Raw genomic sequence first — 11787 nt, 5'->3', positions numbered from 1 at the left:
TAATTTTACTTGAAAAGATCTGAATCAACCCTCTACCAATGCTCTTATGTAGGAAGAAACAGGAAGTTCACATGGTCAAATTAACACTGTACACCCTGAAAGCATATTAATTAAAGGACAGCCTTGTAGAGTCTGATAAGATCTGGCAGCCTCTCATCTGTTTCCTAGAGATCTAACATTAATCATGGGATCGAGAACTGTATTTAGATTTGGATTTGTTTATTCAACATACTGGGAATGCCACTTTTATTTCAGGTACTACCAAGTCAAAAAATATAATCATTTCATTGATAACAAGAAGATAGGCCTACTTAGCCAGCCTCTTATTATGATGCAGGATATACGTACAGCCATTTTTATATACTGCACATATATATGTCCTATAGATTGTGCAGTTAAGTAAAAAAATGGCCAAAGTTATACCACTCAAACTGGATATTTTTTACTGTTTTATACACTTTTGGGTGGAAAAAGTACAATATACCCCTCTAAAATGCTGTGGTGGAAGAAGTATTCAGATCTTTTACTTAAGTAAAAGTACTAATACTACACTGTACAAATACTCTGTTACAAGTAGAAGTCATACATTGAAAATGTTACTTAAGTAAATGTATGTAAGTATCATCAGGAAAATGTATCTAAAGTGAAACTACTCAATGCAGAAAAATCATCAAATTTAGAAGCTGGAAACGGTCAAAAAAGTGTTTAATTGTCAAATCATTTCAGCTGTACTTGTAGGCCTATATATTGTTGGGTGGTTTAAATTCATAATAAAACATTGTATTTTGATGAGTATGCTCCTTAAAAAAACCAACATGCGTAATACGTATTACAGAGGATGAGACCTGTGTCCTCAGTGGTAGCTACAGCCTTGGGCAGGAGAAGTGGTATTCTTAACCCATGTCTGTTTGCACTTACCAAAGAGCCCATCTGAAGCTGAATCATCAAGTCTTATCTATCTTTGGTTTCACCACAGCAGACACAAGTAATAAGATATCTTTTTATGTGGCTGGCATCTTGTTGAATGCTACCAAGCTTAATATCTGTATCATGGCCAGGTCCATTTTTATAATACTGAGGTCATACTGTATGTCCAAGTCCAGTGATAGCTAGAGCCCTGATTGCACCCATTCTTAACAAGTATAATTAATTGGGGGACATGGCCAGATTAACCTGCTAGGATCCCAGGGCAAAAATAAGCAATTAATCCCCCATTCTTTCCCATGCAATGTGTACAGGTTTTTTTATGGTGTTATACTACCTTTACTTGTTAATTATTTCCCACAATTGGTATGTGTACTGTCAGTAACCTTTATCTGTGTGCTTAGTTGTAAAAGAAGTGTGGACTTCCTACAAGTCTTCAGGTTACTGCAAATCAGAAACTACGTACACACCCATACAGCTAATTTTAAAAGTGCTTCTGTTTTTGAGAAGTCTCCCCTTATAAACAGGTCAAGTTGAGGCTGTGCCTTATGATGTTTAACAATTCCTACGAAAGAAGACCAAATGCCAGAATAAACTACAAACACAGATCTATGAGGAGATAGGGGCATCAAGTCAAGAGTAGATTCATTCTTGTTCTATTAATTCTCGTCTCATTCAGTTCAACGTCATTCACAGACTCATTATTCAAGGACAGAATTACACAATATATAACACAAAGGCAAACCGACTTCGCAGCTTCACCCCTTGTCCCAAGATAGAAAATTAGTGCTCTGAACTTTTAATATCAATATTGAACCAGACCCTGTTTTAATAGTTTTGAATCTCAGAACTGATTTCGACACTTAAGAGAAGACAAAAACAAAGTCATATACATAATAGAAAATATAGTATTTTGGAAATATCTTTCTGCTCTTGTGATGATGGTACATATATGAACAATAGGCAATACCATGCCAATGTACATACTGTATATACATATGATATGACTTATAGGAGCACGAGATTCAAAGTTATAACCACAAACTACAGAGATGACTGATCGCAGGACTCAGGATGTGCGTCATCCAAAATTGACGCACACACATTGCTATGTGTGTGCATCACTGCTCTCTCTCCATCTCCCCACACACACACACACACACACACACACACACACACACACACACACACACACACACACACACACACACACACACACACACACACACACACACACACACACACACACACACACACACACACACACGCTAATGTTTGAATGACACTTTACTGACTTACAAGGAATGCTTTTACATTGTGCTCAACATTAATGCAGCTTAATCAAATTGGAGTCATCCACAGACAACTGGTGTGCATATAATCTAAAATCTGTCCTACAAAGTGGTTGCCTATGACACACACACACACACACACACACACACACACACACACACACACACACACCTGCTGTCTGTTGGTTCTGGCACTATGGTTGGCATGTGTGCACACAGGACAGACTCAGTGGCGCTCATTTCCCGTTGCGTGTGCACAGAAATACTGCTACTGTTGTGGCTTGTTATATAAACATACCCCATTAGAAAGTGCACAGCTGATTTGTGTGTGTGTGTGTGTGTGTGTGTGTGTGTGTGTGTGTGTGTTACCGTTACATCAGTTCCAGAGGTGCAGGGATGTCTGTTTAAAGACCTTACTGGAACTGGGATCAGGGTGGCCCTCCTTTCAGGCAGGCCGTGAAGGGTAAACTCACTACCTCCTCTAATAGACACATAAAGTAAGTCCATATCATATCTGCCAGCACATTACCCTTAAAAGGACACAGTCAGACTTAGCGTGTGTCTGTGTTACTCAATACTCAGTTCATTATTAACTTAAAAAACACTTTTTTATTCAACCCCACACTATTTAAAGGGACAGTTTGACTTTTGGGGAAATATGCTCATTCCCTTTCTTGACAAGAGTGAGATGAGAAGGTTGATATCACTAATGTCTATACGGTAAATATGAAGCTGGAGCCGGCAACCAGTTACTGGTAACAGGGGAAAACAGTCTAAAGATAAGAAAACCGCTTACCAGCACCTCTAAAGCTCACCAATTAACACAATATATCTAGTCAGTTTATTATGTACATAAGTGAAGTGTAAAAACTACAATCTGCCATTTTACCGGGTGTTGTGTGTTTGACTTTTTCTTAGCCGGGAGCAGTTAACTTTCTTTAATCTTACCTGGTTGCCTGGCACATAACCTCTTGTAAAACAGTGAAATGTCGCTTTTCCACATTGTTTTTTGTACCGATTAAACAAATGGTATATAACATGTTAATTAGTGAGCTGTAGAGGTGCCAGGCGAGCTAGGCTAGCTGTTGTCTCAATTTCAGGTCTATAGGCTAACCAGCTGCTGGCATTAACTTCTAATATCGTACGCACGTTTTTCATCTAACTCTCGGCAAGAAAGCAAACAGGTATATTTCCCACAATTTCAAACTATTCCTTTACTATGAGATGGTCACTAGTTTTATGGATGTAATGGACTTGCCAGTTTTTATTTACCGTTACATCACAGCTCTAGAGTAACTTACACCACTGGTTATGAATCTGCCCGAGACATAGCTATCGCCTTTGATCATCAGTGTGTAAATGTCTGTGTGCATGTGTGTACAAGAGATCGAGTGACAACTCAACAAGTGAAGCTCATGAATATTAATAGGGGCCTCGTGAATATTCAGAGGGAGCGCTATGAATATTTAAACTATGATGGAGCATGTGGCTGGGTGACTAGACAGCCACAGACAAGAAACAGACAAATATACCTCCTCCTTTGCTTCTTCTTAACCTCAGCGAGACACAGCCTTTCTTTAATTCTAATTAAGAATACATAATTTTCATGATTTTAGTTTCATGTGAACTATTGCTCAGGATAAGAATAATGGCCTTCATGATGTTTTGCAATAGACTTGCTTCTTTATTCAAATGAGGTAAAACATGCTGAGTGGAGGCTTTCTAATTCAAATGTTGCACACCGTCCAAATCATAAGGATAATATATAAATACACATAGAAGTTTGAAAATGTAGTCCTAATAAAGATACTGTACATTTCACTTAGGCACTTAAAGTGTCATTAATGCTTATGTCAGAAAACCTATTATTCTCAAAATATTCAAAAATCATGGTTATTTACATAATGGATTACAGAATGCTATGACCATTATTAATATCCCTGCAGGAGCTCTTTTTTATACGGCAAAAATGGTAAGTGAAAGATCCTCTGAAAAGGTTACATCTTAAAATAGTGTATGATCTACCCAGAGTCACAATTCTGCACCACAACAGCATTTACATTAGCACAGACATCACATTTTTCATTGGTAGGATGCGGAAAGATATCACTGCTGATTTGCAAACGAAGAATTTGCTTCCAAATGCATCTAAAGCTATTGAAATTGTTAATGAAGTCACATAGGGACTAGAAAAGGAGTAAAATATAGGAGTCCAGATCACAATGTAGGGTCCAGGATATAGGAGAGAGCCCTTGAGAAGGTTTCAATTCATTCATTGATAATTAATAAGAGATCATTTGGTGCTTCATTTCCCACCCACAATAGAAACAAAAATATCCGTTTGATGGGGCTCCTGTAGTCTTAACTATACCTATATATATATATATATATATATATATATATATATATATATATATGAGGTAAAAAACAAAAAAGCCCTGATATAACCCCGTAGAGAAAGTGGATGATGAATTTAGATGCGGTGCGTCAGCAGTCAGAATTACAAAACTCTGAGCACAGTGAGGAATAATATGGGTTTGAACGTGGGTTGGCCTGAAATTGCGCACTCCGATTGTGCCAGCGCAGAGCTAAAACAGGAGCTCAGGAGTTGGGTGAAGGAAGCATTAGAATCTAATTAGAATTAGAATAAAGAATCCTCCTTACTGGTTTTATTTTCTGATCAATGAAAGTGACTTACAGTGGATCACCTTCAGCTTTATGTAAATCATCCAAGACGGGTTTATGCTCTGTGGACAGGCTCAATGTGCGTAAATGTGGCCACACGCACACAAACACGCACATGCACACCATAGGCCTACAGTATCAGAGAAAATGTGTGTGTGAACGTGAAAGAAGTGCACCTGTTAAGTGACAGACCTCAGCAGTGCAATGGCTGTGTGGGTTTGTGGTCTATAACGGATGTTTGACAAGCTGATGAGCTCTGGCACTCAAACACTGCTTCCTCCACACATTCTCCCCATCCTCTGCCTGGCTTCTCATCTCTTTAGGCGGTGGGCGTAAACTCCCTCCTTTTCTTCCTAAACACTGTCTTTCCTTCTCCACTCTTTTTCCCTCCCGCTCCTCGAATCCTTCTATGCATGTTGTTTTCGCTGATTGTGAGTTTGACAGGTCTTCAGAGAGAGAAATGCAGAGGAAGAGGAATCAAACAATCTCCTCAATTAGACAGCTTACAAAAACGCACGTCTGAACTCTATACCTATATCTTTCAGTCGCAGACACCTTTGTTTCCGAGTTGAAAACACACTGTTCACAACAAAGGCAGAGAAAACCATTTAGCTTTGAAGAAGAGAAAGCCCCGACGAGCTTTTAAGGTTTATTTGCATCGAGAGGACGGAGTCTCAATGCTTTTTCTGCCTTAATTGACCAGTTTGCCTGAGTTTTTTTTTTTTGCAAAGGCTACACCGTCCACCGCTATGAGGGCATTCAAACTGCAAATTGATCTCTGACTGATTGTGTTATAAGATTTAATATAATCTGGGAGCTAAATTTCAGCAGTTTAAATTCAATTAACGAGTAAAAGGGGAGATGAGGAAAATGTGTCGTGCAATAATTGCAACTACTAAATTAAAATGAAGAGATTTCGGATGTAAGGAATAATAACATTGCGCGTTTGAACAGGAACCAGGAGTACATTCGGCCTCTTTGGTCTTATGTCACTAACCAGACTTTCAACACGCACGCATGCATGTGCGCGCGCGCGCGCGTACACACACACACACACACACACACACACACACACGCTGAAGAGAGGAAGCCGGCTACAAAGGAATAGAAAGAGAAAGTAAAACACAGGAAACAGTGAGACAGATAAAGTCCATACAGGACCTCCGGACGGTCAACAACAGGGATGAGTCAATACTGTAGTAATAATACTGTGCTGCACTGCAGCATACCTGGAGAGGCTCAGACCTGTTGATGTAATCAGTGGTGGATGTCTCGAGTTTTCTCTTCGCTCTCATCTGTCACCTCTACACTTGGCTGTCAGCTTCTCTAACAGCCCCCACTCCCATCTTTCCTCCCACAACGCCTGCCGTCCTTTCCTCTCCCCTCCCCTCCTCGCTCATTATGTACGTCCCTGGGAAAAAGAAAACGCCGGTTCTGCAAAAGTCAGTTCTTGGAGATGAAGAAAAAAAATAATTCTGCCTTATTTCCACAAGGCATCCACACCATTTAATTATGCTATTTCAGTCATGCATGGGATTATATCTTTCTCTTGCTTGTTGCCTGATCGTGTCTCGTGATTTTATTTCATTGTAAAGCACACTGCATGTTAATTCACTGATTTTCAAAAAATCTGGGGTCATGAAGCTCCTTTAAACAATTTTAGTTAAAAAAACAAACAGGTTGACATTTGAGAGATTTTCATCAGACAACAGTTAATCTTTTCCTCATCTATCTTCTTTCTTTCCCACACATGCATCCTCTCTGGTTTCTCCCATCCTCAGGAACTCAATCTTTTCCCTCCCTCCATGCAAACCTTCATTGTTTCCCATCCTTCCTTCCATTTAAATCATCTTAAATAATTTCTTCCATTTATCACTTTCTCCGCATCCTAACTCTCATCTTGTATCGTTGACCTGGAAGCCTCTGAGCCTGTTCTCTCAGCCGTGGGCATCATGACCATAAGCTGAGTCGCAAGGCTATTTATATTTGTTCCTAATGAGGTGAGATTTTTCTCCGCCATAGCAACGGTCTCTATGGATACCCTGCACTTGGATACCAGATCCCATCCTGTTTTAAATGTCTTATTATGGGCTGCGCCTTCCCCCGTGAATCGTAGCCTAATTAATTCGGAATTATGGCCCCTCTGTGCAAACGGTGCAGAAATGCCCCCAAACTACCACCAAGCAGGTCGACATTAGCACAAGTTTAGATCAAAAATACCGATAGGAGTTGCAATGGTCAATTTGCAGCATCAAATACATCAATATTAAAACACTTAGGTGACGCACATTCAAATTTTTTAAACTGTAAACTTCAACAACATGCAGAAGGGAGTACAGACCACTACAGGGGCTCTTGTTATGTGATCTGAAACACGGACAAGAGTAGGATAGTATCAGAGCCTGTCTATGGAGAGCCTGTTCACTCCCTATCTCACTCCCTATTAGCCCCATTGTTCCAACCCGGAATTTTCCCGAGAGTGGAAGTTCTCCCCTTATTAGACATTCTCTGATAGTATCTATCTTCTGTGTGCGAGAGAGGCTGAGGGTGTGCTATTGGTCTGAGCCAAATGAAGAGCAGGTTGCATCACAAGACCCAGGCAGCCGAGCTCAGATCATTAGAGAAGCTCTCTGCAGCTGGGGTCACACAGGTGTTGAGACCCGCCAACTCATTTCCTGCCACAAAGTGAGACAACCAATCAATAAAGCGACAGAGCAACTTCTGGAGAAAACCACAGCGGCGAGAGCTGACACACACACACACACATACAGTATATATGGACAGTCTGTGTGCTTTTGTATTTACAGTAAGACTTGGAAATGTTCCCTCCTTTCTCCTGATGACAGCTCTGAGACAGCTGCGTGCACATGTACACACACACACACACACACACACACACACACACACACACACACACACAGGTGTGCATTGTTATGGCATGTCCAACTCTGGCAGCTTGTTTTGCCTCAGACCTCTCACCCTGTGTGATGACTCAGAGATGGGGAGATGAAAGGAGAGGCAGGGACATGGGGGAGGAGAGGGACGGGGCACTCTGACAGGAAGGGATGGAGGGCCTGAGATAGTTATAGTGTAAGAAGGTTAAGTAAATCATATCATTAATGCTATGTTAAGAGATTGCTTTGACCTCTGCTTGGCTGTCTGCATATGCAAGTGTGTGTATGTGTCTGGCCTTTGTCCCACTAAAGCAGGTGGCAGCAATGACGTCCGTCTTCTTCCCAGCAGCGCACACACATACACACACTTTCTCTCTGCCGCTCTGTGCTCTCCAGTGTCAGTCCCACTAGATTCTATCGTGCTTGAAATTCACTCTTCATATCGGGTGGCCTCACCGTGTCGCTTGCTGACACAAGTGCGGGCATGCATGCAAAGACACCCACACACGCACACATGCAAGAGCACAGTGCGGTGGACTGACTTGATTATACAAGCAGAGCAGCTCAACCTGACAGAAGAACAAGCACCAAAAAGGAAACACGAAGGGAATATAAAAGGCTTATTTCCCCGTGTTGTATAAGCATGTTTTATCTTCCCACTCTCGCCTACCCCCACCCACACAGGTTAGATCCAATAGCTAGTGCCAGGCCTCTATCTTGCAACACAAACATCTCCATGTGAAGGAATATTGCAGTTGAGTTCTTTTTCATAATCTCTTCCCTCTACACCCACACAAGCACAAAGTGAGGGGGTGAGAGGGAGATGGGGGTAAAAAGGAGAGCTGGTAAAGGAAAATGAAAAGAGAAGAGGTGAGGGGGGCGGAAAGGAAGAGAGAGAGAAGTGCTCATGAGAGCCAGGAGGTAGTTGTTATAGTAACGGAGTCTCTATACCTGTCAATCAAAGCTATTTCAGGCATCTCGCTTCTATGGAAAAAAAGCACAAAAAAAATCTTCACATATACCAGGGCCAGAGAGCTGTTTCGTTGAGGCAAAATTATCAGCCAATGCACATGCACCGATACTGGCAACTTGTAAGCCAACAGACTGAACAAATTAACACCATAAATTTAGCGCTATGCCATTCTTACCTTAACAAAAAAAAAAAAAAAGACTCACATTTCTACTTCACAGTGCACTTTATGGAAGGAAGACCGAAAGCATAATGAAAGCCAAAGAATCAGCACACTTTGCTGCCATCATGTTTTTAATTTGTTCATTAGGCCTACAGTTTATTTTAAACTGGATGATATTCAACACTATCAATTAATAAAAGTGATTGTTTCAATATTATTTTGTAGGCCTACAATTGAACTGCCAATGTTTTGGTCATTTTGGTCTGCATTGGTCATTGTAGCTACATGGGAGTGGCAGAAACTGGTTTCAACGAACCATCTATTAATCATGATTTATCCATTACTTTTAGCTATCTGTCTCAACCATTGTCAACTAAAAGTAATTGATCCATTACTTTAATATAGTTCAACTATTTGTCCACTAGGCCTACCTTTAGCTTTTTCACTAAGCCCATTTATTATTTACTTTTAGCCAACTATTTCTACCGTTTATTCATTAGGCCTACTTCTATATCCAAACGGTTTAGCCTATTCATTATCATACTTTTAGCTAATTTATTCAAACTGCCTATCCATTATTTTTCAGCTATATATTCCAACCGACTAATCCATTACTTTTAGATAACATGTTAACTATTTCAACTGCTTATCCGTAATTTTAACTTACTATTTCAACCATTTTTTTGGTATTGTTAGCTATTTATTTCAACCACCGTTACTTTTAAAAGGTCCAATATGTAATACTGACAATTAGCGTTTAAAATAGTTACTGCAGTCCAAATTCAATGTACTGTAGAGAGTCGTCTCCCTTGGCCCCTCCTTCCCAGACGTAATTGAAGTTCACGGAGGTTGCCAGGCATGTTGCCAGGTTGAGAACGCAGCATCCAACAATGTTGCTAGAAGCATAGCCAGACATTACTCCACAGCACAGCTAACGTTAGATGCTGGCTATGTTGACAGTCAGAAAAGCCTGTACTTGGAGCTCTGTAGCTACCCGACTGACAACCACCCTATCCCCGCTTAAAATTACTGCCTTGCTGTCCTCTCTACCCCTTAAAATTACGGCAACGGCCGCTACTCGCCGTCCTCTCTACCCAACTGACAGACACACTTTCTCGGCTTAAAATTACAGCAACAACTGCTAAAAACAGCGCAAACTCACGGTCCTCTCTACCCGATTTAAAGAAACCCTTTCTTGGCTTAAAATTACTCACCGTTTGTTGGCTACGGCCGCTGAACAGGCTACACGTTGTAAACAGCTATGGCCCGCTTGCCTGGTCCTCCAGTAACGTTAGCAGTTATGGCGAGTTAGCATAGTGGCGTTAGCCAGGACCAGTCGGGATCACTTCACTGGTTGGGTCTAAATTGTTTTGCGAGTAACCAACTAGAGTAATTCAACGTGAGTACACCCGTCCCTAGTAGCCTGAAGCTAATGCTTAGGCCTAACCACCTGTTCAGAAGGAAATAAGCCAAATCGGCATCCTTTTGGGCTCTAAGCTGTCTCCATCTTTCAAATACATCTCCAATATTTACCCGGGGTTTGTTACTGGCAGTTGATAACAACACACAGGCCAAAACACAAACAGACATTCTGTCACAAAACGGAAATTTCAAAAGGAGAAAATACTGGCTTTAGCATTGTTGTCAGAAAAGATAGTATTTCAGCTTAGCATGTTTTGTTAATGTCTAATGACATATTGTGGTCATTTTGGTATTTAATACAGTAAATATTACATATTGTACCTTTAAATAATTATCTGAATAGTTTATTAATTACTTTAAAGGTCCCCTGCCACACGTATTGCATTACTTTGTGGTAATTTCTGAAGTTCTACAATGGACTCTGTAAACATTTTTGGGGAAAAAATGCCTTGGTTACCTTGTTTAAAGCCATTCTAGCGTGGTATAGAAAGCCTACAGGAAGACTCAGCTTGATTTCTGCCAGTTCTCATTAATATTCAACAAGCTAAGCGGTTTGAATCTGACTGGCTAACAGCTAGCCAATGAGAGCCTGGCTGTCGGTATCTTTTACCCAGCCCAACTGGGCGAGCTAATGAATAGTAATGAGCTCAGGCAACATGTCAGACTGACCAGCTTTTGTAATTGGCCTGATTTCTCTGCTCATTTCCTTTCAGTGGCTAGGGCTGACAAAGGATGTAGCAGTTCATGTTCACAACATAACACAAACACATATGGACCTAACATATTTCAAAAAATGCAAGTAAAAACGGTTTTGTATGGCAGGGCACCTTTAAGCGGACTATTCCAACCGCTTATTCATTACTTTAAATAGCTAACCTTATTTAAATGGATTCTAAATTATATTTGGTTAGCTATTTGAACAATGTATCCATACTTTTAGCTAACTGCTTAGACTTCCTAGCTTAGTGTAGTTAACTTAATCTCAATTGCAACCTAGTGTTTAGCTAGGTGTTACAGCACACTCAATGTGGATTTTATATATATATATATATATATATATATATATATATATATAGCCTTTATTTATGTGTTTTAATCATAATTTATATTTAAATTGATTGAGCTACATGTACCCCCTGGCAAATGCATTAGTGCCCTGAGTTGGGAATCACTGTATAAGAGAAGATGCTTTGTTAATCAAGTATTTGTGTAATTATCAACATCATAGCCAAAGAAAACCCTTGATTCAGCCGTATTGCGGACAAACACATGGTGAGGAGGAGAGAAAAGAGTGGGGGAGTAAGAATAGTGTGAGCACCAATATGGCACAGTGCTGAGTTTGGGAGCCATTAAGCAGAAGGTAATTAATACCTGTCACCACAGTGCTCTGTTCGCTGCCTTTATTCTGTTTCAGACCAATTAAAATATGACACTCCT

This window comes from Perca flavescens, chromosome 14, assembly GCF_004354835.1.
Source record: "Perca flavescens isolate YP-PL-M2 chromosome 14, PFLA_1.0, whole genome shotgun sequence".
Taxonomy (NCBI): Eukaryota; Metazoa; Chordata; class Actinopteri; order Perciformes; family Percidae; genus Perca; species Perca flavescens.
Note: the sequence above shows the minus strand (reverse complement) of the source record.